Raw genomic sequence first — 26,465 nt, forward strand, 5'->3', positions numbered from 1 at the left:
GTCGCACGCGAGTTGGTCAGTGATTTGTGTTTTTTACGACCACAAATTCATACGCAAGCAGCCGGATGAATAAATGCCTGAGTCTTAAGGACCAGGTTTCGGAGGAACCAAGTTAAAGTACCGCTAAATATTACCGTTTTTCCGTAATCAAACTGAAAAAATAACTCGAAAAATTGCTTTGTAGGAACAGTATAGTGTGCATGAGACAGTCATCACTAGTCGGCTAACTGCTTTTGTTAATGTGAATTCCACAAATTTCTGCTTAACGAAAGCAGTTAGCCGACTCGTGATAACTATATCTCATGCACACTACTGTTCCTACAAAACAATTTTTCGAACTTTTTTCCAGTTTGATTACAGAAAAATTATAAAATTAGCGGTACTTTAATTTGGTTTATGTGACCCCTTAACACACAGCAACACATGTGTTACGGTAACTATAGTCATTGGGAAGAAACCAGTGAAGGGACGCAATATAAAGAAGTAAATCAATCTCTGCAGCTCTGAGACTGTAGGAAGATCCCAACAAGAATTGACGAAGTACAAGAGGCCTTAAAAATTTAAAACATAATAATTGGGTCACCTTACTGAATATTAGGTTCAAAGAAGGAAAAGAAATAAATTTGACGAACTTTATCTAAATAACCAAATAAGAAAATACACAACTGTTTGATTCTTTACATAAACAAACTTGTACATTTATTATTATTTGATGCAAAGAGTTTCTGCAAAATTGTACTAAAAAGTTGGGAAAAGCATTATTTTTTAAAGATCTTTTCGTAATTGTTAACTTTATAATCTCGCCAGAGACCACGCACCACTGTTCGCGCGCTCTAGCGTGTAAAGGAAGGGAAAATGTGGCGAAAAGTGATTTTCTATTTTTTTTTTTTTAAGTACAAGGGTCACACTCCCCTTGGAAAATGAAATTTAAATAAAAATTAATGAAGTAAAAATTACAAATAAAAATATTGTAATAATGTGGTGGCAGAGATTCAAACCGTGCCTACCACTCACCGCGCTGACATTTTTCCCCTGGAGTACGGATTTCTGCTTGGAAATAGCGTTCTTTTGATTGTATTATAGTGGAGCAGCCTCTATACCGTCACGCTTTATTAAGTATTTTTGCCATAATAAAACGTTGCGGGTCACTTTTTTCACTCTATTATGCAACAACTATTCACAAAAAGACAAAATCAAGTTATCACCTCTACCAGTAAGCCAGATACCTTAATCTAAAAATTATCCATACTAACAGAACCTAAATTTAGGGAATTACCGCTGTATCTCAGGACCAATTTGAAAATAAAAAAAGTACCAAAACATACTCCAATTGGTTATATTTGGTTGGTAGATTCAATTACGTTACATTAGGTTAGGGACATAAAAACGCCAGTGCAAAAAACAAAAACTAACCTGTGCTAGTTGGCCACTAAAAAGCACGAATGCTATAAACCTGAGTCAGGGGAGGGCAATGTTGGTGTCCCCGCGCGGTAGCGCAGGGGGTGTCTGAATGGAGCAGGTGCGTCAGCGACGGTTGGTATACGCATAAGCAAGGGTAGTGAAAACATGTGGGCTTTGGTAATCATATATATTTCGATATCACTTGTTATGGTTTCATACTAGTAACGCTTCAGTTGTACACATAATATACAGCTTTCGCACACTGCAGAAATACATTGCCGTTGAGTTAGAAGCCACTTACCTTCAAAACTAAGGCTTGTAAACTTTTGCAATTTCAAGGAGAAAATCGTGTACTACAGTTTCTTAACTGTCGCTCGTTATTTTTTAATAGTTCTATATAACTCACACATGATATGTCATTCCTTTGACATTCATGCACCATTTCCACTCTGCCTTTCGCGCCACTATATCGTAACAAGTGTACCTCTCCGCGAAATAGTCTATCCGCCTCCACATACAGTGAAGCTTACATCGAAAACAGCCACTTTCTTAACTTTGACTATTCACATTACCTGACTTTCACTCATTCTCACTCACAAACTCAAACAAATTCTACAATTGATCCGGTAATTTTCCTAAAATTGGTCTGGCGATACAGCAATTAACCCAAATTTAGTACCTTGAGTCGTAGCTTTACCCACTTATTCTTATTGCGTGTCTTGTTCGGGCGTAGAATCAACAACACTCTTTGTTTGAAGCAGTCCACCTACACTGCATCACCATGTGGCAAATGAAGAACGCGAACCGAACATACAGGCAGCGTGACCAGACGACGATTTCTCCAATCAGGCTCTTCAGTGGTAAAGGTGTTATTGTCGTTGGCAGGCTGCCATCGGGAAAGAGCTGCAAAACGGCATAAGCGGAAAATGCCCACACCCCGCCTTGACACCGCCTGTGTTAGCGGCCTGGCCACTGAAGTAGGAGGCGGTCCGCCATCGACGGCGGCAAATTGTCAATGGGGGAGGCATATACGAGCATTAATTGCAGCAATCGTTTCGTCCACTGTCTGCCGACCCTTTTCTGACTCGTTTTAAAAGGATCATCAGCTTACTGTATTAGGTGTGAAACTTACTTTCCATATACTGTTCCGCTTGCAGGTCCTATAGTACAAGAGTTATCTTACTAGTCGGCGAACCGCCAGCGTTTCAGCGCCTGTCCGAGAATCTTTGCCGAGATCGGTCCGTCCGCTGTTTGCCGACCTTCCTATGTCTCCTTTACTTGTGGGCACGCCGCTAGCGTTTCGGCGTCTTTCCGATAACATTTGCCGCAGTCGGCCCGTCCGCTGTTTCTCGTCTTCTTATAAAATGTCGTGCTTGTAATTTAATTTTAAAAATTTACTTCTCATATACCCTTTACGTGCAGTCCCTTTACTACATTTCTTTTTATATAAATATATTTACCTTTTTATGGTCGGCACGCCGTCAGCGTTTCGACGTCTTTACAACCATCATTTTCCGATATCGTTCCGTCCGCTGTAAGCCGACTTTCTGCCGACTCCGTTTTGACAAGACATATTTAATGGAATGAGTGTCCACCCACAAGAAAAACCATCGGACAGTTTCAATTTTTACTTCATCATTAAAGAAGATAAGAAGATCTCTATTCATTTTCCAAAATTCGACTCGTTGCCGCTAGTACGCGATATTGATACTTTCGCCGACGTAGTTTTTCAAGAAATTGCCGGCAGTGTCTTTTTGCAGTCGTCGTCCAGCAAGACAGCTTTATACGAGGGAAATATAAGCCCTAATTCGTATTTTAAAGCAACAAATCGCCTTCTAACTCTCTTTGTTTTCTTTTGGTGAAGCCTCTGTTTTTGCTCGTCGCGGTCGAAAATCGTGCGGAAAGACGCCGGCGTCCGGCGCCGGCAATCCGACCGTGGCTTCTGGTCGGCATGGACAAATTGTCCGACTGTAGGTGGCAGGATCCTGATGGGGTAGCATAATAGCAATACTCCACAGGTTACTCTACCCAAAACTTTTTAACAGATTGTATAATGTTTCTTTGAAAGAACAATAACATGAAAAGTGGTACTTCTGATCAATGACTTGTTTCCAATTGTCCTGGTAACTCGATAGATTTCCAGTGTGTAATACGCACATTCTATTCTCTGAGATAAAGTTCTAAAAAATAAAAATAATAAAAAATAAACAAAAGTGCATAGCTCTATTTAGAGACTTATCTACTTCACTTTCCGTCCGGATTCTGTGTTACTTGGTATCTTCCTTGCTTCCTGACGGTGTGCAACAGCATTCCATTTATGTACAGTTTAGTGACTCAGTGAAATGTTAATATATACTTTCAAAAACATCGTTTCCTTGTTGGAAACATCATTTTATATTTTCAAATATACTATGTTATGAAAAAATATTTTTTTTTTCTTCGAGAATAAATACAGAAAATGAGACGGATCTCATATGCCGGCCAATGTGATATTTACTTCTATAGAAAAATATTTAGCAATGGTGTAAGACCGTAAGTTATCTTCAATATAATATGAATATTTGAAAAGAAATGTCTTCGTCAGAGACGCCCGTGTGCAGGACTACCAACATATGTGAGCTAAACTAAGATTTTTTAGAAAAATAAGTTGATTTAGCCTAATCAGATCAGTAATTTTGTATCATTATTTCGATGGGTATTTTCATAGTTAAGGCCACATTGCTACGTTAAATGAATTTTGTAGCTGTCATAAAAAAAAAACTTGCTACCCCATCTTTTTATTTACTATTTAGATGTTACAACTTCTTGAAAGCAAGAAAAGTGTCTCCACACATGCAGTACTGCACTCTAGTGGACAAACAGTGAACCTCCTCATTAAAAACGTGTATTTTGGTGCACTTCCCCTCCCTGTCCAAAAGAATCCGTTGTTTCGGAAGCGGCGAAACTGGTATTTCCATTATGTCAACGGGAGGGCGATAGCAGGTAGCAAGCAAGACGTCCCAGAAAGTTGCAGATTGTTTAACTCCTTGCAAGATGGAAAAAATGTTGTGAGTCCCTTTCAAGATTATGATTACATGGTAAAATATGGTGTTTCAAGATTATTTTTATGTCAGCTACACGATTCATTTAACGTGGCAATGTGCTCTAAGACTCATTACGCGAAACCTGAAGCCCCGTTCTTAACGCACGAGCAAGATTCTGAGGGAGTCTGCGTTAGATGGCGAGCTACTTGCCCATTAAGTTTCGTTCAGATGCGGCCAGTGGTTAACGAGAAAGGATGTACCGTACCACATACAAAGTTAACAGTCTCTATCCCTCGCCGAGCTTGAAGGCCAAATATAGTTATCCTTATCCCTTGCACTATTGGTATTTGTCCACCAAATATGGTTTACATTCGACCGATATTTATCGAGGTTAGATTCAATCGATAGTTACCGACAAAGAAAATACTACACACATACACAAAAGCCTAAACCTGGAGTGAAACTACAAGCTCCCGTATGCTTACGCCGGGAACTAAAAAGAAAATAGACATTTTAAAAAATATATAACTGAGCTGCTGCTGCTTACTTATATGGAGAAGTCAAAATTTCAGGTCTAATTCCCATCTATTCTCCCGAAGATCTAATTTTAAAAAATACCTATCGCGAAACTAAAATATTTGGCCGCTAGTGACCGAAAATTTTGAAACATATATTATATGCTTAAGTCTGACCCCCTTGATCATTTTCCTTCTACGCCATTGACCCCAACAGGCCGAATTAAGAATCTTCTAATTTTCTTTTGAAGTTGGTGAAGAAAAAAAGTTACCTCAACTAATTTTTTTTGTTACATGCATGATAAGGCATGCATGATTCGACCGTTCAGAAGAAGATTTTAACTGTTACAAACATACGTTAAAAAGTATTCTGAATGTCCTCCGAAAAAATGCAACTGTAAGTATGAAGTAAATTTCAATTTCACTGTTTAATAATTTATTGTTTTGTACTTAAATACTTCTATTAAATAAAAGATTAATGAACCCGACGAGGATGGGATTCGAACCCACGCGTGCAGAGCACATTGGATTAGCAGTCCAACGCCTTAACCACTCGGCCACCTCGTCTTACATTCTTAAACTATGCTTTTCTACTTTCGACTGACGGTAGAAGAGAAGAAACTATCACCATGAAAGAAAGAGAAGAAAAGAAAAACAAATTCGAGATTTCTACGGATTTCTACGCTTCATAGCCTCTACGTACCAAAAAAGTGATTTTTCAATGTCAGTCTATCTGTTGGTCTACGGTACACTTCCTTAGAGGCCATACTGTTCAACGTTTCGAGGCCAAATTTTAAACTTAAGGTATTACACGATTCTCCAGGGAGGGGGGGGGTCGAATTTTTCTTACTCCTAAAAATAAGAAAAGTTAAGTAAAGGGTGATTTAAAAAAAAAGAAAAGAAAATCTAAAACGACTATATCAATTTTGTTCATTTTCCATAAATCAATATCCCATTAACAACTTTATATTACTGTATAAGTGAGTAGCGTAACGTAAAATTGTCGCCCTCCCCCCCCCCCGCAGGATTATTTTTGTGCCCCTTTTCTCATGCCCATTAACTTCCCACTATATTATGTCCCTGTAGAAGACAATGGTTCCTAAATCATAATTAACATAGTGACCATGGAATATAATTAAAATACAATTAAAATTAATGCTCATCAAAAAAGCAAACGAACAGCTGAATGTTGAATTTAATTTGTAGCGGTGTAATCTTATATAATTATTTCTGCAAATATTTCTATTATATTACTTACATCTATTGCTCTTGTTCTCTCATATTCAACACTCAAAATATTGAGATTGGTCAACCGTTCTTGAAACATGGAACTGAGCGAATAGTCCTTTATCAGTTTTAATTTTGAAAAATATCTCTCCGCTGCAGAAACACTCATTGGTAAGGTCAGAAATAACAAAATAGCTCTGCAGACACCGGGAATGCTAGAAGCCAAAGTATAGTTATCTATTAATAGGAGATATACTGGTTTCCGAATTGTTGTTTTCAACTTTATTTCATTGTGTAATACCAATTTGAAATCGAAACAATGTAAGTTATAAAGGTTCTGAACTGAATGTAGTAATAGGGATACGTATTCCTTTTGCTTATATTTTTGAGGAATAAAAAAAGACATTCTCAGCACATTGTACAGTCGGGAGCAAAATTATTTTTCCCTAATCCTCTAGTGCCAAGATAATTATTTAAACTGATATTACTAGAATGGATAAATTTTCATCCAGAGCATAGTTTTCCTTTTCTAAAGTAAATAATATTATTCAGGGAAATGGATATTCCGTATTCAGTTAACTTTTTTGTTACTTATAATTTTTGACATTTTCTTCGTGCTGGGCCCCCAAACTCTGCGGGTCCCTCCGTCACGGCACTGGTATAAGTCATTCTGGTGAAAATCCAGAAGGGCAGTTCACTGTTGGGAGTAAGTTTTTTCCGGAGGATTTTCTCAAAAACAATAAGGATTTTTTCATATTTCATAAATAATTGTTCGATTAATATACCGGTTACGCTAAAGGAGACGGTGATAATGAGAGAAATGAAGAAAGAGGAGAACCCCGAGGAAACCCACGATCATAATGTTTGTCCACCACAAAGTCCACACGGCGCGAGTTTGGATTGAACCAGGGACCCCAAGCACCTGAGGTGAACGTTCTACCGCTGAGCCACTACAAATAGTAGTTTACTCTTCAAAGGTATTCTTTATGGATAGGTTTCTTAAGAACGACTTTCACAATATACATATATATATATATATATATATATATATATATATATATATATATATATATATATATATATATATATATATATATATATATAAATATATATATATAAACATTTTTGTACCCAATCTAAAGCAGATATACTGTCTCTTCAAAAATTCTCAAGGAATAACTCATTCTTGAAGGTAATTTCCTTCGATTTATTTTCCAAATGCGCCAAATACGAATTTTGTTCATATTTCGAAAAGAAACGGTTTCGTAATAACTACAGCATGATATAATTCAATTTATAATGTGAGAATGAGAAAGTTGAGTGCAGTGGCCCGTACCCTTTATTATTCTTCATTTTTGCCTTAAGTCTAGTTATTTGCCTTTAAAATCCATTTAATTTTGGAGACAATAATGTACTTATTGATATCATTAAGCACTTTTTATTTAAATTTTCTTTTGATATAAAAATGTGGTTGAAAGCTGAGTATCTCTCCACCTCTGTTCCCCTGCCGATCTTTTTCTCTATCTGTTTTCTGTTCTAAGTGAGTTTTGAATCTGAATAACTCTTTAATTGATCTGTTTTTGCTTTTAGCGTTAAAAAATAAATAAAAAATGAGACACCAATCGATAGATGTGATTGACCTGATCAAAATGATATGCATGAGTGTAGAAGCTCATGCAGTTTTTTAGAAAATGCAGAAAAACGAACTATTTTTGTAAACTTAAAAATTAATGTTGTATGATAGTGATAGCCAACTTCTTAGAACTAAATTCTTAGAACTTAGAACCACATCACAGAAATTTCTTTGTGGTGAGGGCCGCAACTTCATATGATACTTTACGTTTATAATGTACACTTATGACACCCTAGCCCAGAAATCGTCAAATTTATGGGTGTCTATTAAAACATTGACAACTAAACCACCGACATTCAAGACACAAACATCGAAACACCGACACAACAAAAGTCATATTTCTAAGACAGTCTAACCAAATCTAACTTGACTTAATCTAACCTAAACGACATTTTAGACGTGTTGTCTATTTTGAGTGTCGATGTATTGAATGTAGCCCCAAATTTACACAATTCAATTTTTTTCTCAGAGAATATGATTTGAAGAAAGTTAAGATTTCGAAATAATAACACGATACTCAAATTTTGCAATAGTTATATTTCAAATACAGGTTCTGTTCTACTTCTGTTTTAATGTGAACACTGTGGACATTCATGAGAATTGATCGGTTCTCCAAAATAAGTTTCTATACAAGAAGAATACTGTCATAACTGGTCACAAAGGTTTATATCACTCAGTCGATTTTTTAAATTAGATTTTGTTTTCATAGAGGAAAATATATACTCACATATGTAAGTACTTCCGAATATGGAAGCAATCCTTTTTTGCAAAGTCACTCAACTTGGGGAATTTATCACTTTGTCCCAGTTTCCAGAACTGTATACCCACCTTTTGTCTTGATTGCAGAAATGGACTACTTTGCAGATCTCATAACTCTAATTGAACATTTTCATCTTATTCTGAAATATCACATCTCATAGCATTGTTAAATAAAGTTAGCTGACACCTCATAATACCTAAATCCATAAATCGGTTCGTGAACTCTAACGAAAGCTTGTCAAGGAGTTCATTGCATGATGATATGTTAAGATATCCAAATTCTTCTATCACTTCTTTGAACGATGGGGAATGTATGGATTTTCTTCTTCCTGATCTAAAAAGCTTCAAACGACTAATGAACACGTCCAGATGTGCAACAAAGTCTGAAATATTTTGGTTTGGTCCTTGTAACTTTAAATTCAGTTCATTGAGGTGTTGCGTAATGTCTGTTAGGAATGCAAGACTGAACTCCGGATTCTGCAACTAGACTAATACAGCATCGAAATCTCTCTTATTGATTTCACTCAGAAATTCGACAACTTCCTTTCTTGAAGAGAAAAGTCGTTCGAGACAATTTCTCTTACTCAGCCAGCGAACTTCAGTGTAGAGAATCAAACCACTATACTTCTATTCAAGTCATTCTAGAAAAGAAAGAAACAGCTATGGGTCAAAAATCGGTTTCCTCCTCTTATAAAATTAACACACTTTGTTACTATTTTTATAACATTTTCCACCTCGGATGATGTTCTTTGCCCGCCAAATTTGATTTATATTCGACCGATACTTACTGAGAAATAAAGTACCACATACATACATATGCACCTGAGTTAAAACTATAAGCTCCTGTATGCTTACACCGGGAGCTAAAAAGCAAGTAGACGTCTTAAATTTTTAAATATATCACTGAGTTGCTGCTGCTCAGCTTGTTTAGAGGAGTCAACATTTCAGGTGAAGTCCCTATGCATTCTCCCGAAAATCTAATTTGTGCAAATAAGTATCGTGAAACTAAAATATTTGGCTGCCAATGGCGATCTTGTGACCGAAAATTTCGCACCATCTACTATATATGTGAACCCCTTGATGAGTTTCTGACTGCACCACTGACTTACAACCACTGACTGACTGACTGACTGACAATGAACAAAATTGATTTAGTCGTTTCAGATTTTCTTTTTTTTTTCTTTCTTAATTTTCACCCTTCACTTAACTTTTCTTATTTATAGGAGTAGGAAAAATTCCCCTTCCCCCTTGGAGAATCATGTAATACCTTAAGTTTAAAATTTGGCCTCGATACGTTGAACAGTATGGCTTCTAAGGAAGTGTACCGTAGACCAACAGATGGACACACATTGAAAAATCACTTTTTCGGTACGTAGAGGCTATGAAGCGTAGAAATCCGTAGAAATCTCGAATTTGTTTTTCTTTTCTTCTCTTTCTTTCATGGTGATAGTTTCTTCTCTTCTACCGTCAGTCGAAAGTAGAAAAGCATAGTTTAAGAATGTAAGACGAGGTGGCCGATTGGTTAAGGCGTTGGACTGCTAATCCAATGTGCTCTGCACGCGTGGGTTCGAATCCCATCCTCGTCGGGTTCATTGAACTTTTATTTAATGAAAGTATTTACGTACAAAACAATAAATTATTAAACAGTGAAGTGAAATTGAAATTTACTTCATACTTACAGTTGCACTTTTTTGGAGAACATTCAGAATACTTTTTAACGTATATTTGTAACAGTTAAAATTTTCTTCTGAACGGTCGAATCATGGGTGCCTTATCATGCATGTAACAAAATAATTTAGTTGAGGTAACTTTTTTTCTTCAAAAGAAAATTAGAAGATTCTTAATTCGGAGTGTTGGGGTCAATGACGTAGAAGGAAAATGATCAAGGGGGTCAGACTTAACCATATAATATATGGTGCAAAGTTTACGGTCACTAGCGCCAAATATTTTAGTTTTTGCGATAGGTATTTTCTTAAATTAGATCTTCGGAAGAATACATGAGAACTACACCTGAAATTTTGTCTTCTGTACATAAGTAAGCAGCAGCAGCTCAGTTATATTTTTTTAAAATATCTATTTTCTTTTTAGTTCCCGGCGTAAGCATACGGGAGCTTGTAGTTTCATTCCAGATGTAGGCCTATGTGTATGTGTGTAGTATTTTATTTCTCGGTAACTATCGATTAAATCTAACCTCGATAATTATCGGTCGAATGTAAACCATATTTGGTGGACAAATACCAATAGTGCAAGGAATAAGGATAACTATATTTGGCCTTCAAGCTCGGCGAGGGATAGAGACTGTTAACTTTGTATGTGGTACGGTACATCCTTTCTCGTTAACTACTGGCCGCTTCTGAACGAAACTTAATGGGCAAGTAGCTCGCCATCTAACGCAGACTCCCCCCAGAATCTTGCTCGTGCGTTAAGAACGGGGCTTCAGGTTTCGCGTAATGAGTCTTAGACCACATTGCCACGTTAAATGAATCTTGTAGCTGTCATAAAAGAAAAAATCTTGAAACCCTACCATATTTTACCATGTAAGCATAGTCTTGAAAGGGACACATAACATTTTTTCTATCTTGCAAGGAGTTCAACAATGTGCAACTTTCTGGGACGTCTTGCTTGCTACCTGCTATCACCCCTCCCCCCGCTGACATAAAGGAAAAAACAATTTCGCCGCTTCCGAAACAACGGATTCTTTTGGACAGGGAGGGGAAGTACGCCAAAATACACGACTTTAATGAGGAGGTTCACTGTTTGTCCACTAGAGTGCAGTGCTTCATGTGTGGAGACACCTTTCTTGCTTTCAAGAAGTTGTAACATCTAAATAGTAAATAAAAAGATGGAGTTGCATTTTTTTTTTTTTTTAAGCTACAAGATTCATTCAGCCAGCTACAAGATGCCAGCTACAAGATTCATTCAAACTTAGAAGCTAGTTTGTTGAAGGAAATTAAAAGAGGGAAATTTTGTCGTTAATCATTGATACGACTCAAGATTTATCAAAGAAAGATCAAGTGAGTTTCATTATCCGCTATGTAAATTTTACAGAAGTAAATAATAGCCTAGAAAACGAAATTTCTAGACAGGTCGAGATTGAAGAAGTTTTTTTTAGGATTTTTTAATGTAAGAAATCCAACTGCATCCAAACTTGCAACTCTAGTGTTCAGTCATTTGGAGAAATTGGGATTGTCTGTGAAAAAAAGCAGAGGGTTGGGATATGATGGCGCTGCTGTGATGAGTGGTACTTACTCAGATGTTCAGAAGAGACAAGAAATTGAAGAATGAGCTATATATATATATATATATATATATATATATATATATATATATATATATATATATATATATATATATATATATATATATATATTCTGTGCGCGGTACATAACCTAAACTTTGTCATTAATTTTGCCGTCAAAGGTGTAGAAGAAGTTGCCAGTTACTGCACAACGCTCCAAGATTTGTATATATTTTTGGCCAAAGTGTAAATAGGTAGGATAATCTGTCGTCATTGACAGGAGAATCAGATGTCACTTTGAAAAAGCTCAATCCAATCAGATGGGCATCGTGGTATCAGTCCATTGTAGCTATCAGGTTGAGGTATTCTGATGTAATGAAAATTCTTCGAAAACCTTTACTGACAAGTAAGAAGGCTAACGAGGTATCAGAAGCAGAGCGATTGGCGAAAGTCATGGGTTCCTTCGATTTTGTGTTTCTGACTGTGGTGCTGTCAAAAATATTCTCACAACTGAACATCGCATCGCAGCTTCTCTAAATTAAAAAAAAAAAAAGTTGACCTTGATAAAGCTTTACGCACTCTTGAAGAGAGTCTAGAGGAATTGAAGAAAATGAGAGAAGAATATCATCAAATAGAACAAGAGGCCACAGCTGTTGCTGCGAAGTGGAAAGTCTAACCTGTGTTCGTAGAAAAAAGGCAACCAAAGTGAAAACGCACTTCAACGAACTGGTAGGAAATCATCGGTTTTCGAACACAGAGGCTTGCTTCAGGGTTAATGTTTACAACAGACTTCTAGATATCGTGTACAATGAAATAGAGAACCGTTTTACATCGTTATAGACAATTCTTGATGAATTTTCAATCATGTTCCCGAAAGTACTTGTGAACCTTTCAGACAAAGAAACTTTAGTTAAGGTTGAAAAGCTACAAAAGAAGTACCAGCAAGGCATTGAGTCGTCACTACCATTGGAATTAATTTCCCTTCGCACTGGACTTGAAAACCTTATTTCAAAGATCAACACTGTTCTTGAATTGGCGGTATTACTATACGTCGAGTTTAATACTATTGCCCCAAGTTATCCTGAAATTTTGACCACTCTTGCTTTATTCCTGACTTTACTCGTGACTGGCCTCCGCTGAAAAGTCATTCTCAGTCTTAAAAAGGATCAAGAGCTATTTAAGGTGTTCAATGACACCGGAGAGACTTGAGAATGTTAGCAATCAACCATGAGAGGCTTCAACCATTGAAAAGAAAGACCTTATACGGGAGTTCACGGAGATGAATTCGAGGGAGAATGATTTTTTGCAAAACGTAAGTATTTGAATCTCTGTTACGTAGCAAACAGAACACTAGGAATATTTCATTAAAATGTACTATTAAAATAAGTATTGAATATAGAAGGGTCTCTTTCAAATATTCTTGCGGGGGGGGGGCGAAATTTCTAGATCCGGTACTGGTTTCTTCAATTCCTCTAGGCTCTCTTCAAGAGTGCTTAAAGCTTTATCAAGGTCAACTTTTTTTAATTTAGAAAAGTTGCGATGCGATGTTCAGTTGTGAGAATATTTTTGACAGCACCACAGTCAGAAACACAAAATCGAAGGAACCCATGACTTTCGCCAATCACTCTGCTTCTGATACCTCGTTAGCCTTCTTACTTGTCAGTAAAGGTTTCGAAGAATTAATAGTTTATTGTTTCGCATGTAAATACTTCTATTAAATAAAAGACCAAATAACCCGACGAGGATGGGATTCGAACCCACGCGTGCAGAGCACATTGGATTAGCAGTCCAACGCCTTAACCAATCGGCCACCTCGTCTTATGTTCTTAGCCCATGCTTTTCTACTTTCAGGTTACGGTAGAAGATAAGAAACTATAATCACCGTGAAAGAAAGAGAAGAAAAGAAAAACAAATTCGAGATGTCTACGGATTTCTACGCTTCATAGCCTCTACGTACCGAGAAAGTGATTTTTCAATGTCTGTCCATTTGTTGGTCTACGGTACACTTTCCTAAAGCCCATATTGTTCAACGTATCGAGGCCAAATTTTAAACTTAAGGTATTACACGATTCTCCAGGGAGGAAGGGGATTCGAATTTTTCCTACCCCTAAAAATAAGATAAGTTAAGTGTGAAGGGTGAAAATTTTATGAAAAATCTAAAATGACTTTATCAATTTTGTTCATTTTCCATAAATTAATATTTCATTAACAACTTCATATTACTGTAAAGTCGTTCTGGTGAAAATCCAGAAAGGTAGTTTACTGTTGGGAGTAAGTTTTTCCGGAGGATTTTCTTAAAACCAATAATGATTTTTTTTTTCATATTTCATAAATAAATATTCCATTAATATTCCTACATTATGTTATAAATAATTTTCATCAAATAAATTATAAGGGTAACTTACTCCTAGGGGTTTCTTTTTAGGTAATTTGCTCAAAAATGGTTGAGTTAGTTTTGTTTCGTTAATATATTACTTAATTTAAAATTCTCTGAAATAAACCAATTTTCATGAAAAAGTCTACAAGTAGTAGTTTACTCTTCAAAGGTTTTCTTTATGGATAGGTTTCTTAAGAACGACTTCCACAATTTTGTTCATATGACATATATAAATGTGTATGTACTGTATATTTAAACATTTCTGTAACCACTCTATTATAAGGCATGAGTTAATGTCTTTTCAAAAATTCTCAAGGAATAACTCACTCTCGATGGTAATTTCCTTCGATTTATTTTCCAAATGCGCCAAATACGAATTTTGTTCATATTTCGAAAATGAACGGTACCGTAATAACTACAGCATGATGTAATTCAATTTATAATGTGAGAATGAGAAAGTTGAGTGCAGTGACCCGTACCCTTTATTATTCTTCATTTTTGTCTTAAGTCTAGTTATTTGCCTTTAAAGTCAATTTAATTTTGGAGACAATAATGTACTTATTGATATCATTAACTACTTTTCATTTAAATTGGTTTGATATAAAAATGTGGTTGAAAGCTGAGTATCTCTCCACCTCTGTTCCTCTGTTGATCTTTTTCTCTGTCTGCTTTCTATTCTAGAATAACATTTGAATTTGGATAACGCTACAATATATCTATTATTTGCGTTTAACGTTAATTGTAAGTAAAAAATGAGACACCAATCGATAGATGTGATTGACCTGATCACAATGATATGCATGAGTAAAAACTCACGTAGTTTTCGAATTAGGAATTAGATTTCTGGCCTTTCAGCACCTAAGACAATGTTAGCCCACCACATATGAGAGATGACGTCCTTCAGTGATCGCACTATCCGTGGAAAGAGAAAGAAGCGGCCTGAGACTTGGGTATAAGATACCATTCCGGCATTTGCCTAGTGTGAATGAGGGAAACTTCACTCAGGATGGCTCTCCTGAAATATTTTTTACTTTTTGACTCAGTGCCCCTACAGGAATCATACCCGGGACCGCTCGTACTAAAGAATAGAGTTAGCGACTACGCAATGTGGGCCTCACGTAGTTGTCGAGAAAATGTAGAAACGAACTGTTTTGGTAAACTTAAATTTAACAATGTATTGCAACCATGTTGTGTTGAAACTGAGACTGAAATTTATGTATTAAGCTTTCCAATATGTCATGAACAAGACAACAATAGCCAGGGCCGCCCACAGGGGGGATGTATGGCGCAAGCTGCGCCATTGAGAAAAATTTGGGGGGGGGTTACTCTACTTTCGAACTAGCAATTTTACTGTCGGAATAGCATTAAAACACGATTTTGAGAAGCTAATTTTCAAAAATTTTCCGGGGTGAACCCCCGTACCCCCTGCTTCGATACTCGATGAATGAAGTACCGCGCAAGTAGCCGTACGAAAGGAAAGGTTGGTTTGTTTTAAGAGAGAAGGGCCGTCCACAGGAGGGATGAATGGCGCAAGTTGTGACATCGAGAAAAAAATTGGGGGGAATAAAAAAATTGGGGAAGAATTTTACTCTAATGTCGAATAAGTAATTTTGCTGTCGTCAGAATAACATTGGAACACGATGCGATTTTTTTTTTAAATCTCGAGAATGAATCCCCCTACCCTCTGCTTAGAAACTCTATGAATGAAGTACCGCGCAAGTTTCTATATGAAAGGATGGCGCCAAGTTTTGGTGAACAACAATTACAAACACTCAAGGAATCACTTTCAAATTTAGATTTGAAACTTCCCTATGTTGTCTGTTGAAAATTATAAAATAGTTTGACATAATTGTGAGCTAGTGGTAACCATACAGACAATAGCCAAGTTTCACATCTAAATTTGAAGTGAGCCAGTGAGTGTTTGTAACTGTTGTCCACCAGAACTTGGCGCCTATTTTTGTGATTTCAATTCTTTTTAAGGCCACTCGTACTTGGCTCTTTTAGAGGAATGTTTTTTGTTGGATATCACTTCTTTTTGTAGGCAAATTTCGAGGATAACATTTTCTTTTGGTATCAAACTCAATAACTTGTAACTTGCGTCTTACTTTTCATGTACAAGGGAATTATATCAGTATTTTGTAAAGAAAAAAAAATAATACTACTAAGTGTAAAAAAAAGAATACCTGTGCCATACACAGTGTGTAGAAGTTTTTATACCCTTCAATATCCTTATAGAACATATTTAGTATTGTATACTACCAAGACTACTAATAAAAGTAATGTCATTTTTATAATTACTACTGCCCCTACTACTACTACTACAAGCATTCTATAATACTACTACAGGAAATAAAAACAACAAAAATAACAATAACTAGTACTATAAAAACTACTGCTACACTGGGCAATTGTTTTTAGAGGACTTGAGTTTTGAGGAGGGAAGAGATTATTAGTTTTTGGGGGGAGTGCGCCATTAGCTTTGGGGGGGATGGGCACCCCTGACAATAGCCAACATGATTAATGATATATTGTCTCAAACTATCGTTAACTCTTACATTTCAATTTATGAGTAACTAAAACATTGTTGAAGGATAAGACATATCAGTCGATAGATCACATCATGCTGAACAAAATAACGTGTTTGAATAAATTTTCATGAATACTTTTTTAAAAAATCGAAAAAGAAAAACAAACTTTTGTGGCGCCAAAAACTGTGTCATTCGATGCCAATAATAAAATATTCATTTTGCTGAATGAAATTGTTTTTTATATAGGCCTACTGTTGCGTATAGTATATGAAAATATTGTTAACTAGCCGATTGTATTTATTCTAGTTTGTTTTCTACTAACGCTGTCGCGCATTCCACTTTTACACAGATGACACTTGTAAATTTTAAAATATTATTAGCGTTTCACCAAAAAAAAAAAAAAAAAAAAAAAAATCCTAAAGATGAGGCATATACCAACTGATAGATCTTATTGAGATGATCAAAATGATATGCAAAACCTCATGCGTAATTTTCGAGAAAATTGAGAAAACGAATTTATATGCAAACCTAAAAAATGATGCTGTACAAGAAAGATTTCACTTTTTTAGACGAAACTCACATTAAAATATATCCTTATTGAGATTTTCATAATGACACTAGCAACAATGCTTAGTATGAATAATGAGATATAGCCTAAAATTACCGCTAACTCTCAAATTTTAATTTATGTTTAATTTAAATGTTGCCCAAAGAAAAGACATACTATATACCACTCAACAGATTGATCAAGTTGAACAAAATGGAGTGTGGATATACAAAATGGAGTGTAGAAGTATATACACCTAGAGTGAAACTATGCTTACACCGGGAGTTAAAAAGGAAGTAGATGTTTTATTTATTTATTTTTTTTCCTGAGCTGTTGCTGCTCGGCTTGTATACAGGAGTCAAAATTTCAGGTGTAAGCTCGTCTATTCTCCGAAGATCTAATTTATGCAAATAGCGAAATTAAAATATTTGTCCGTAAATGGTGACCTGGTAACCGAAAATTTCGCACCATATATTATATATGTCAGCCCCCGCACACATATAACTTGTTACATGCATGATAAATGGCTCATGCTTAGACCCTCCATAAGAAAATTTTATGTTACACGCGTGAAAAATTACTTTAAATGTCCTCCGAAGAAGTGCAACGGTAAGTATGAAGTATATTTCAATCTCACTGTTTATTGTTTTGAACGTAAATACTTCTATTAAATAAAAGAACAATTAATCCGACGAGGATGGGATTCGACTCCACGCGCGCAGAGCACATTGGATTAGCAGTCCAACGCCTTAACCACTCGACCACCTCGTCTTAAATTCTCAATCTATGCTTTTCTACTTTCCAGACATGCTAGAAGAGAAGAAACTATGGTCACCGTGAAAGAAAGAGAAGAAAAGAAAAAAATCGAGATTTCTACGGATTTCTACGCTTCATAGCCCCTACGTACCGAAAAAGTGATTTTTCAATGTCTGTCCAACTGTTGGTCTACGGTACACTTCATAGGCGGCGCCAGGATTTTGGTAATGTGGGTGCAAGCTGGGAAGGAATAAAACATAGTAGAAAATATTAACATGGTACGCAATAAAAACTTTTATGTACATATTTTTATAGAAAGTTCATACATGGATACATGAGTACGTGAGTTATGGATTTATCAAAGAAATATCAGAATTTTTAATTGTATAATGGTACTTTTCTTGCAAAGACATCAATTACAAGTGCTTTTATAAGGATTCTTCTATTGAATGCAACCATAGCTTTAAATTCTTCAATGACATCTTCAATATCTATGCTTACTGAAATCGACTTTTCAACAGAAAGCAACATCATGGAGTCTCTGTTGAAGCATAGTCGATCTTATTTTGGACTTGACATAATTAATCTTGGAGAGACTCCGTTCGCATGAGCAACTAGTAACCGGAATCACTGAAAACTATCTCATCAATCTGTAGAAATTCACATACACTCTTCATCTTCCGGATTCTTGCAACCACTTTAGCCAATCAAGAGCTGCAGATGGAGGATTGTTCAAAGGCCTTGCTCTGCACTAGTGTGTAAGATCTGAAAAATAATCCCAAAGTTTTAATAATAATAATAATAATAATAATAATAATAATAATAATAATAATAATAAACTAGAAAAACACTGTATGATAGCAAGCAACTTATAAGAGACTTAAGAAGTCACTCAAAAATATCCAAACATAGGAAACAATAAAGGCACAAAATAGAAATGATTATTGTAGAAAATCTGAAAATCGAAGTTAATGTGGGTGCAGTTGCACACACTGGCGCCGCCTATGATACACTTTCCTAGAAGCCATACTGTTCAACGCATCGAGGCCGAATTTTAAACTTAAGGTATTACACGATTCTCCCAGGGGGTTCGAATTTTTCCTACCCCTAAAACTAAGAGAAGTTAAGTAAAGGGTGGAAATTTTAAAAAAAAATCTAAAACGACTATATCAATTTCGTTCATTTTCCATAAAGTAATATTCCATTAACAACTTTATATTCCTTTATAAGTCATTTTGGTGAAAATCCAGAAGGGTAGTTTACTGTTGGGAGTAAATTTTTTCCGGACGATTCTTTCAAACAACAACTCAGATTATTTGTTCATATTTCATAAATAAATGTTCCATTAAGAAACCTACAATGTAATATTTTTTTGTTTTTTAAAAAAAAATCTAGGAAGGATAATTTACTCTTAGGTTAAGTTTTTCCAAAACGATTTTCTCAAAAACCTACTCAGGCAATTTTGTCCGTGTTTCATAAATAAATTTTCCATTAGAAAAATCTACAATATGAGTAAATCTTTTTTTTAATTTTAAAAATCTCAGAAGAGGTAGTTTACTCTTGAAGGTGAACTTTCCCCGGGCGATTTTCTCACCAATAATTTGCCAAGCGGTCGGAACTTAGTTTGATCATCAACCTTCAGTAATACACGTTGCTCACATACAGCAGCCATAGTTCATCCAGTATCGAAGAGAAATGGAGGTATCAAAGCAACTTGTTCGCAGTGTTTATTGTATGACCTTAAAGTAGGCCTGTCAGCTACCGCATCAAGTCGCTGCATATGCGAGGCATTTGAGGAGAATGCCGTGAACGAACGCATCGGCAGTCATTGGTTCCAGAAATTCCATTCGGGAGATGTGAACCTTTCGGGTGAATTTCGCAGTGGACAACGCAGGCCTGAAAGCAGCAATCAAGGACAGTGTGAGTTGTCTAACGTGTGATGAACTTGTAGAAAGGTTTCGTGTTTCCCTTGAAACAGTCAGACTGCACCTGTATGGGATAGGAAAGTCATACAAGTTAGCAAATGCATACCCCCAGGCACGTAGCCAGGATTTCGTGAAGGGGGCGTCCGTGACATGAAATACTGTGATCACCACACCAGGGACTCGATCATTCTAAACTATTTTACTGGAACACGAGCTTCTTCCAGCTGGTCAGAGCATCACTGCTGACTTCTACTCTCTGCAGTTGCAAAGGGTGCACCGTGTATTGCAGCAGAAGGGACCGGTATTGGTGAATTGCAAGGGTGTGCTGTTCCTGCACGACAATGCCAAGCCACATGTGGCAAAGGGGATCCGGGAGACCCTTCAGCAACTTGGTTGGGAGACAGTATGCCATGCACCATATTCGCCAGGTCTTGTGCCAACAATCACTACCTACTTAATTCCCTCGAAAACTACCTCCGTGGGAGATGCTTCGCAAATGAGGAAGATTACGGAACGCACTCACGAACTTCTTTGCATTCACCACCGCCGAGTTTTATAACCAGCATGGGCGGCGATTAGGGGGGGGGGCAAGAGGGGGCAGTTGCCCCCCCACTTTTTTGAAGAGACGCCCTAATTTATATAATTTCATTTGGAAATGTAAACAGGGTGTCCACACAATTTGGAGAAAGGATCTCTGACTTTTCCCTGACTTTCCATGACGAAAGTTCCAGATTTCCCTGACCCCTGAATAACTTAAAAATATAGAAAAAAATAAAGAAACTCAAGCCTCCACACTCCCCATAGTTGGCCTTGTTCTCTTCCGCTTCTGTTTCTTTCTTTCTTTCTTTCTTTTTTTCAATTTCTTTCCAAAGGAATGTAAATTTACAAACATATGCATTAGGCCGATATTGATTAGGCCTACATATTACACAAAATGTAAAGTTACAAACGGAAGTGTACAGCTTATATGTTACAAACGAAAAAAATACACATTATATGCTTACACATTATAATACCAATTACACAGCATTATAATATTGCCTATAGTAATAAACAGTTCATACATGATTTTACTGATTATTAAAAAAATACACACAGACACACACACTTTTGCTGGGCAGTTGTTAAATGCAACACATTTAGAAATTTGTTTTCATCCTTTCTCGCATAGTTTTCTTTTAATATTGATATGAATATTCTTCTTGTCTTCGCAGTTTAATTTTCTTTTCTTCTTCCTCCAGCTCGTTTAGTTGTTGCTGAATCTTACGTTTCTCTCTCCTCTTCTCGTCTCCAGCATTTATTTCTCTTTTCTTTTCCAGATACACATGGTATTGTCTCATTGAACTTCTCACTGAATTTATCATACCTTTTGTAATTATTAATCCTGATGATCTACCTATTCTCATCACAGAATCATATATGATCCGTTGAGCCACCAGAGATTCTTGTTGTAAGTTGTCAACAACGAGAATTTTATTTATTGTGAAACCACTTTCAAAAAATGCGTTTCCGTGAAAGAAGATAAAACACAATTTCATAACTGACCATAAGTCAACGAAGTTCTTCCCATTTCCTAAGACTAAGTAAAAAAACTCATCAAATCCATAACAATCTCTATCATTGGCTATGAATTCATTTGAATGTTCTTTAAATTCTCCATTCTGAGCTTTTACTGTGAGCTGGAGATAATATTCTTCCCGTTCTCAGCCACTTGTTCAGATATCCTCTTGGCACCATGCAATTCTTCTAGAACAGCGTCTACTCTTTTGAGCAAATATGCCAGGATGCAATTAGATATGTGTTTTTCGCAGAAAATTAGTTTCAACAACTATATCAGAGAACACTACATTTTGCATCCAGTAACAGTAAAGAAGTCAACCCTATTTCATAAATTCAGTAATTGAACATCGGACTTAAATCGATTTTTCCTGACTTTCCCTGACCAATCTACCATTTCCCTGACTTCACCTGACACATTTTACTTCATTGACCTTTCACTGACTTTCACTTATTTACAAGAATGTGGACACCCTGGTAAAGGTTTTGTATGTGTTACTGGTTCATACCCCCCCCCCCCAAAAAAAAAGTGCCATATGATATTTGCCGTTGCGTGAGTACGTATTGGATATTTGTCTTCCCGTGGAGTTAAGAAAGCTACAGGAATTGCGTTTTAATTGCAATTCAAAGCAATTAATATTGCAATTGCATATTTCCTTAAATGTCATAGCATATGCTTGCAGTACTTACTGTATTTCATTTTCTAAGAGTAAAAACATTCATTTAATGGCATGTGTGGAATTAAAAGTATAAGTTGTTCATTAATTCCCAGTTCTAATATAACAAAACAAGCATCATTATTCATTACTATGATTAATATTATCCTTTCTATTTATTTGTTTTGCAAATTTGTTATTAAATAATCTGATCACACAATTTTCAAGACAGAATTGTATGATATTCATGAGCAAGGAATCAAATCTCTTCTTGATACTTTCGTTGTTTAAGAGTACAAAGGGCTAGGTACGGTACCTATCTGTATTGCTCTTACGAATTTACTTAATAAAACAGAAATACGATATACGGCATTTTAAGTGAAAAAAGATAGTATCCTGTTAGTTATGCAACATTTCATCAACCATTGTTAGAAACAACCAGGAAATCTAACATTGATATACAATTGTTAAGATCATGTCTTGCCCCCCCACTTTTAACGTCCAACCGCCGCCACTGATCACCAGGGTATTGTGCAGTTGCAGGAACGTTGTCGAAAGGTGTTGGATGCTGATGGAGATTACTTCGAAACCTAAAGGCACGTATCGTTTACTGTATCGCTCCTCCAGAACGGCAAGAACTTTGATTATCTTTTGTATTACTTCGCTCACAATATAGCATGTCTGCGGGAGAGGGGAAGTCATGAGCTAGCATAGCTATCAAGTGGTGCTCTCCCCTTCTGACGCTGCCCAAAAATAATTCTACGGGAAATATATATATATATATATATATATATATATATATATATATATATATATATATATATATAATGCGACACTACAAGTGACTAAAAATGCAATTATAACCCGGAGATGTCGGAGATTATGACCCTACATATCTCCTCTTGGTAGGATTGATTCCGTTCGACTCACTTCTCGTATATTATACGTTGCTTCATGTTTCCGTTATGTTGCTTCATGTTGTAATATTTACGAACACTATGAATATTCGGTCTCCGACCAGGTTTTCTCAAGAAAGAAAATATATACAGGGGTTAGACAAAAAATCTAAATACACTTCATACAGGACACGTAAGTTTGGCCCTCCACTGCACACAACACGTGTTGCAGTTGCCGATCGTTTTTTGTTTCCAAAGTGTCATGTGGACCTTCCTCTTCTGTCAGCAGTAACCAGTTCACCTGTGAGTGACGTGGTAAGAAAGTGGTGCGGTAAAATGGACGACCTGACAGACTTCTATAGAGGCATGATCGTTTGTGCCCGTCTGGTTGGAGCTTCAGTGGTAACAGTGGCGAACATTGTGGGGGTATCGAAAGACACTGTGTCCAATGTCACGAGAGCATACACAATTCATGGGCAAACGACGTCTGCAAAGCACAACAGTGGTCGAAATACAATCCTGTCAGATAGGGACCGGAGGGCATTAAAACGGATTGTAGCAGCTAAAAAGAAGACCACTGCAATGAAAATTATGTCTGAACTCAATTCCGGCCTACAGAACCCGGTTTCATCGAAAACAGTGCGACGGGAACTTCATAAAATGAAAATTCATGGCAGGGCCGCTATCGCCAAACCCTTGGTCACAGCAGTAAATGCGAAGAGGCGTATCCAGTAGTGCAAGCGTGAGCAGTAGAAACACGTAATGTGGTCCGATGAATCGACCTTCACCTTGTTTCCAACAACCGGTCGTGTTTATGTATGGAGAACACCGTCGCATGCCTATGATATAGACTGTCTGCTCCCAACTGTAAAGCATGGGGGTGGTTCTGTTACAGTATGGACAGTGATATCGTGGTTTTCTGCAGATCCCATCATAGCCCTGCATGGAATGATGAATGCTAAGGCGTATGAGGCCGTTTTGGGGGACCATGTTCTACCCATCGCCCAAATATTGTTCCCTGATGGTGATGGCATCTACCAAGATGATTTGGCACCCTGTCACACTGCAAAAACGGTGAAATCATGGTTTGAGGAGCATGACCAGGAGCTATCACACCTCCCCTGGGTCTCATAATCACCAGATCTGAACATCATTGAGCCTTTGTGGTCTGAGTTAGAAAGGCGTGTTCGGTCTCATTACCCTTCACAAGTATCCCTTAAGGAACTGGAGCATGTTTTCGAGGAACAATGGTACAAAATTCCACACACCATGATTCAGGAGCTGCATACGTCCATTCCATGTCGGATCCAAGCTGTTTTGGACGCAAAAGGAGGCCCCACACCATATTACGTAGATTTTCACACTTTTGCAAACGTTTTAGATTTTTTGTCCAACCCCTGTATATATCAAAATAGTTTACATACATTTACAACTATTATTTACTTCTAATTATATAAATTTACAAAGGGATGAAATTATATTATATGAAACAATTATATTATATAATATAAAATTATTTTATACGAAAATGACCACATAAATACAGCATGACTTTGCCAACGTAATTCATATTTAATATAATGCTAATCCTAATCCTATATACAGGGTGTTTCAAAACAACACTGACAACGTTTGGGACGTGATTTCTGACACCAAGATAAGACAAAAAGTATAGACCAACCTAGGTGCACAAATGCTTCCTTTTGGAGTTATAGGCTGCCGAAAACATGAAAAAAAAAAAGGAACTTTAATGGTCCATAGCTCCAAGACTATGGGACCTAACGCAGTGGCTCAAGACCACTTAAAACTATTATGTGCCCTATCGAAATATCCAAGTTTCACAATCCTGAGGTACTTCCGCAACAATTTTTATAGAGGAAGTTGGTGAATATTTCAGATTGTGTGCCCGTAGCCAAACTCCTATAATAATTGTTGGGGAAGTACCGCAGGATTCTGAAACATAAATATTTGGTAAGGGCATATACCAGTTTCTAAGTGAAGTCTTGATCCGACTACGGTAGGTCCCATAGTTTTGGAGCTATGAAACTTTAAAGTTCATTTTTTCAAGTTTTCGGCAGCCTATAACTCCGAAAGGAAGCATTTTTGCACCCAGGTTGGTCTATACTTTTTGTCTTATCTTGGTGTCAGGAATCACCTCCCAAAAGTTGTCGGTGTTGTTTTGAAACACCCTGTGCAAAACTACATGAACTGACTCATTGACATAATATAACGGGTACTTTCGGTTGGAGATTTGAAATTTGGCATGATAATAGTTTTCCGGAATTAACTCACAGGAAAATTGCCAAAAGTGAATATTCTTAATTTTGGGGGGTCTAAAGGAGAAATGAAGAAATTCCCCATGACATTTAAATGGACCTTATTTTGAACCTATAATCTCATGTTTTAGGACTTGGAATTGGAATAAAAACTTGATTGGAAGTATGCTTGTAAGTTTTCGTTAGCGTACCTAAGTAAACCACCAAGAGTAAAACTTTCCAACCTTAGAGTGGTTTTATGGGGAACAGAAAAATATTTTTCATTTTATTTATATGGGACAACTACACCCCAAAATGTTTAAGCAGTTCCGGCAGAATTTGAATGATGAAATTTGGCATGACTGTAGCCTTCCTGGACTAACCCCCCCCCAAAAAAAAAAATTGACAAAAGTGAATATTTTTTGTTTTTGAGGGATCTGAAGGGAAGATTAAGAAATTCCCATATTATTTAGATAGGCGTTTTCTTGGGATACAAAATATTATCTTTTACATAGTCGAAATACGAAAAGAAACTTGATATTTGGTAGAATTATGTGTTTAAGAGGTGGGAGGCCGTAGTCCGAGTAAATGTTGGGGTCTGGGGGAGAAGCCCCCAGCTGTCCAAATTCAGGAAATATTAAAAGCAAATGCACGAAATTTACTCTTGATGAAAAGGCTTGATACGTACTTAAGAGACGCAAGGCCATAGGCCAAGCAAATGCGGGGTTTGGGACAGGGAGAGGCAATTGTCCCCCTGTTTTTGAGATTTATATAGATTTTATCAATAAAATAGTAGTAAATCAGTGAAAAATGCGAAATTTTACTTATATCAAGGGGTCTTGCCCTCCCAAAGCACAAACTGAAATGACGCTCCTGGTCTGGGGAGGGGCCCGCAACTAAGCAGAGGCTAGTATTACTCTAAAATCCCACGAATCCAACGAAAAATACAATTCCTGATAATTTGTATATTAATCTAGTGAGTGGATACTAAAATACATATTATAATTGTTTTTAATAGTCCAAAACAATACCACAATACCATATTCGTTTTTCAGATAACATAAAGTATCATAAATTTAAAATGTTACCTCGACGAGGATGGGATTCGAACCCACGCGTGCAGAGCACATTGGATTAGCAGTCCAACGCCTTAACCACTCGGCCACCTCGTC

General features: G+C 36.7%; 5 non-coding genes across 5 annotated transcripts; 1 reads left to right on the forward strand and 4 right to left on the reverse strand.

The window, feature by feature from the left end:
- Window positions 1-5,424: 5,424 nt before the first annotated feature.
- Window positions 5,425-5,506, reverse strand: TRNAS-GCU (transfer RNA serine (anticodon GCU)). Its single transcript has one exon. It is a non-coding gene; the product is annotated as a tRNA-Ser (tRNA).
- A 4,556-nt stretch (window positions 5,507-10,062) lies between these two features.
- TRNAS-GCU (transfer RNA serine (anticodon GCU)) lies at window positions 10,063-10,144 on the forward strand. The gene has a single exon. It is a non-coding gene; the product is annotated as a tRNA-Ser (tRNA).
- Window positions 10,145-13,532: 3,388 nt separating this feature from the next.
- Window positions 13,533-13,614, reverse strand: TRNAS-GCU (transfer RNA serine (anticodon GCU)). Its single transcript has one exon. It is a non-coding gene; the product is annotated as a tRNA-Ser (tRNA).
- A 4,323-nt stretch (window positions 13,615-17,937) lies between these two features.
- Window positions 17,938-18,019, reverse strand: TRNAS-GCU (transfer RNA serine (anticodon GCU)). The gene has a single exon. It is a non-coding gene; the product is annotated as a tRNA-Ser (tRNA).
- An 8,364-nt stretch (window positions 18,020-26,383) lies between these two features.
- Window positions 26,384-26,465, reverse strand: TRNAS-GCU (transfer RNA serine (anticodon GCU)). The gene has a single exon. It is a non-coding gene; the product is annotated as a tRNA-Ser (tRNA).

This window comes from Thermobia domestica, chromosome 3, assembly GCF_964235325.1.
Source record: "Thermobia domestica chromosome 3, izTheDome1.hap1.1, whole genome shotgun sequence".
NCBI classification, from domain to species: Eukaryota; Metazoa; Arthropoda; class Insecta; order Zygentoma; family Lepismatidae; genus Thermobia; species Thermobia domestica.